Raw genomic sequence first — 4,605 nt, 5'->3', positions numbered from 1 at the left:
CCTCTCCCTCCCTCTCTCTCTCCTGTGTGTGTGTGTGTGTGTGTGTGTGTGTGTGTGTGTGTGTGTGTGTGTGTGTTTACACATGTATGGTGTAAGTACATGACTGTGCATGCCCATGGTGACCAAAGGAGGACATTGGATGTCCTGGTCTGTCACTCTTCATTTTACTTGCTTGGGACAGGGTCTCTAACTGGACCTGAGGGTCACCATTTCAGCTCCCAGACCAGTCTGCCAACGCTGGCTGAGCCTCTGTGAACTCAGGAGCTGGTGCAGTCTATTCGCCTTGGAATTCCTCCTTGGTCATGGCCTTCTTGGCAGCAGCCTGCTCCTCCTTCTCAGTCTCCGCTGGGTCTCTGTAGAAGTAAAGATCAGGCATAACCTCCCATGGGTGCTCGCAGGAGATAGTGCCACGCATGCAGAGTACTTCCCAGGCCAGCATCCACCACATCAGACCCACTGAGTGAGCTCCCTTGTTGTTGCATGGGATGGCAATGTCCACATAGCGCAGGGGAGAATCCGTGTTGCACAGAGCAATGGTGGGCAGGTTGACGTAAGAGACCTTTGTGAGGGGCTGGTGGTCAGCCCTGGGGTCAGTCACCACTAGAAGCCATGGCTCCCTGAAGGTTGCTTGGATCTGTTTGGTGAAGGTCCCACGTGTGAAGCGGCCAGCAATGGGAGAGGCTCCAGGGGCAGCAGCGAACTTCAGCACAGCTCGCCGGCCAGTGGAGGAGGAGATGACGCTGACAGTCAGCGGGGTTCTCACTGGCAATAATAGCCTGAGCTGCAAGCAACAGCTTCTCCCAGGTCCTCTTCAGATTTATGATGTAGACACCATCATTCTTCCTTTTGTAGATGTACTGTTCTATCTGAAAGTCAAGGTTGGGGCCACCTAAGTGGGTTCCTGCCTCAAGGAACTTGAGGACATCCTCCTCCTTCATCTGCAGGACATCAAGGGCTCCGGACATTGTGTAAGCTTTTGTTTCAGTTACGATGGGAATTAAGAACAACGCCGTGTGGTCCCATCCCTGGGCAGTGTGAAAAAGGTCTCGATGACTTTTTAATCTATTTTTACTAAATGCCAACTCTGTTTCATAAAAAAGAAAGAAAGATGGTTGTGAGCCACCATGTGGTTGCTGGGAACTGAACTCAAGACCTCTGGAGGAGCAAACAGTGCTCTTAACCCCTGAGCCATCTCTCCAGCCCTTATTCTGGTTTTTGAGACAGGGTCTTGCTATGTAACCCAGGCTGGCCTTGAACTCATAGCAATCCTCCTGTCTCAGTTTTCCACAGGCTAAGATTACAGGCCTCATCATCACAACCACCTTGTTTGTGGTACAAATTACAAAGTAGAAAACCTTGAGGACATCCCACTGAGTGAAATTAGCCAATTACAAATGGACAAACATCACCTCACTCTGTTTCTATGCGGTATCTAGAATAGTCAAATTCATAGAAACAGAAAGTTGAATACTAGCCATCAGGAGAAAGGGGTGCAAGGACAGGGGAACTTGAGGTTTAGTGGGTACAGAGTTCCAGTTCCACAGGATGAAGAGCTCTAAAGAGGGATGGTAATGGTGGCTGTAAAAAAAAAATGTGAACATAGTTAACACTTCTAAAACAATATACTAGCCAGGCATGGCGGCGCACGCCTTTAATCCCAGCACTGGGGAGACAGAGGCAGGTGAATTGCTTTGAGTTCAGGCCAGCCTGGTCTACAAAGCAAGTCCAGGACAGCTAAGGGTAACACAGAGAGATCCTGTCTCAAAAAGAAAGAAAGAAACAAACAAACAATATATTTTAAAATAGTTCAGAATTTGGAAGGCACAGGAAGAATAAAAAAAATCGAGGTCATTCTCAGTTACATATCAAATGTAAAGCCATTCTGGGTCATAGGGGACTCTATCTCAAGAAGAATCAAACCAGCCACGGGCGCTGTCAGCACATGTTTTTAATCCCAGCACTGAGGAGGCAGAGGCAGGTAGATCTATGAATTTGAGGCCAGCCTGGTCTACACAGTGAGTTCCAAGACAGTCAAGGCCATTACACAGAGAAACCCTGTCTCAAAAAAAAAAAAGTGTGTGTGTGTGTGTGTGTGTGTGTGTGTGTGTGTGTGTGTGTGTGTATGCCATACCAGTAAAACATTGAAACTTAAAAAGAAAAAAAAAAAAGCCAAAATTAGGCTCAAAGCTGACCCTGCGTGAAGACATGCTTCCAGAGAGGGGTAGGGACAAGGCCTTGCCTGTGTAAGGCAGATACAGGAGAGACAGATGCAGAATGAGCGAACTCAGGATTTATACTAATAATAAACAGGAAACCATAGTTGGGTTTAAATATTTACACGGTATGCAGGCTTCAGGGGGAGGACATTACGGGGAGGACACCGGCAGAGCAGAAGACACAGGAGAATGTAAATGCTAGCAGGAAATCAGGCTGAAGCCATCTAGCCACGTGCTTCCAGTGTACCCAGAAGGAGAGTGACAACCAGGGCCCCAGGGGGAACCCCTGACTAGGCCCAGGGAAAGTGTGCATCAGAAACCTGGGTCACCCTGTTCCTTCGTGCGTTCGAGAGAAGGGAAAAGCTTGTTTACCCTGAGAGGTCAGAAGAAAATCATAATCAAACTCTTGGTTGTTGGGTTGGTTTTGTTTTGTTTTGTTTTTTTTCTTCCTGAGACTGGGTTTCTCTGTGTAGCCTTGGCTGTCCTGGACTTACTTTGTAAACCAGGCTGGCCTCAAACTCACAGCGATCCACCTGCCTCTGCTGCCCGAGTGCTGGGATTAAAGGTGTGTGCCACCACCAGCCGGCTCACAATCAAATTCTAAATGACTGTGTCCAGCGGGCCAGGCTGACCAGGAGGCTGGAGAGAGAGAGAGAAAATAAGTTCTTTCCAGAACTTTGTTCCTTCTGCAGATCTCTCCGTCCCCAAGCCCTTTCCTCCTCTCTGATTTCCCTTTTTGGCCTCTGCAGCCCTCCTTTCCCACATGAGCTGCCTGGGTGTGTGGAGCGGAGATCATCTCAGGAAGTGACCACAGGGAAGACAGCCAGTCCCGCCCTGGCCCCAGAGGCTACTCTGCTATGGCCCAGGCACCCACCCGCGACCCTAGAGCAAGAAGTCAGGTCACTTACTGACCAGCAGTCTGTCTTGAACCTCCCAGGTTACTGGGGGTGTTTTGACAGGGTCTCGTGTACCCATTACTACCCTCTTAACTAAGCTGCAGAGGATGACCTTGAACTTCCCAGTTTCCTGCCTCCACATCCCTCCTAAATGCCGGGATTACAAGCATGTTGCGGCATGCCTGTTTTTATTTTGTTTGGCTGTTGGTTTTAGGTTGGCACTACGGATTGAACCCAGGGCTTTGTGCAAGCTAGACAAACACCCTTACCAAACAAACTACATCCCCAGCTCCCTTTCTGGGTCTTTTTAGGCAAATCACTTCCCCTCTGTGGAGCTGAGAGTGTGCGTCCTCTCAGAAAGAGGAAACTCTCTGCTTGCCCTCTCCTGTTACCCAGACTTCTGTGGGAAGGTGAGCTTCCACCAGGGACCATCAGCCCTCAGAGAGTTGGAAACCTGAGGCAGATGGCATACACAGTCCCTCAGTGAAGAGGGCAGAAGGGAGGCAGTTAATGTGTTCCCGGCCCCAAATCACATAGAGATCCAGGAACCCACATGGCCTGGCTGCAGTGAGTTACACATCCTCCTGTGAGTCATCCTGCTCAACCCCTGCCTCTTCGCAAGCCTACATGAAGCTTCCCAGAGGAAAGTGGTAGAGCATAGGTCCCTTTGAAAGACCAAAAGGGCTGAGAAGGCTGAGAATTGCCCCCTAGCTGGGAAGTGGTGGCGCATGCCTTTAATCCTAGCACTTGGGAGGCAGAGGGAGGTGGATCTCTGTGAGTTCGAGGCCAGCCTGGTCTACAAAGTGAGTTTAGGACAGGGCTGCACAGAAAGACACTGTTTCAAAAAAAAAAAAAAAAAAAAGTAATCACTGCCTCTCTCAGTCTGGCCAGCTAGCTGCCTTCCAGCATCCCAAGAGGAGTGAGAAGAGGTGGTGGGGACTCCACTTCCTCCTCTGGGTTCCCATGTCCATGGCTGTTGGCTCCTGTCATGAGGACCTCAGAAAATCATCCTGGAGTCAAAGAAGAAACTGAACGGAGGGGAAAGGCAGTACCCTTCAAAACATGGAGTTATGATAGCTTTCCTAGCCCACTCTCTTGCTCTCCCTCTCATGTACACACACACATGCACACGCACACGCACACATGCATACACACCACATCCCAGACACAAAACCTCGTCTTATTTATCATTAATGGCGTCAAAGGCTGGGGAGATGGCCCATTAGTTAGAGCACTTTCTGCTCTGGCTGAAGATGTGGGTTCCAGCAACGACATGGTGTCTGGCAGCTGTCTGTAATTCCATTTCCCGAGATCCTACACCCTCTCCTGGATACACACACACACACACACACACACACACACACACACATACATGCATATTCATGTATATGTACATGATATACATATATGGCTTCACATACACATATGAATAAAAATAAATTTTAAAATATTAAGACCTTGACTTCTATTAAATTATAATGAAACTGTCAGAT

General features: G+C 48.8%; 1 pseudogene; it reads right to left on the bottom strand.

Moving 5' to 3' along the window:
- Positions 1 to 211: 211 nt before the first annotated feature.
- Positions 212 to 965, bottom strand: LOC127195294 (40S ribosomal protein SA-like; annotated as a pseudogene).
- Positions 966 to 4,605: the final 3,640 nt, after the last annotated feature.

Source organism: Acomys russatus, chromosome 11 (assembly GCF_903995435.1).
Source record: "Acomys russatus chromosome 11, mAcoRus1.1, whole genome shotgun sequence".
In the NCBI taxonomy this organism is placed as follows: domain Eukaryota; kingdom Metazoa; phylum Chordata; class Mammalia; order Rodentia; family Muridae; genus Acomys; species Acomys russatus.
This window is presented reverse-complemented; position numbering and strand designations above follow the sequence as displayed.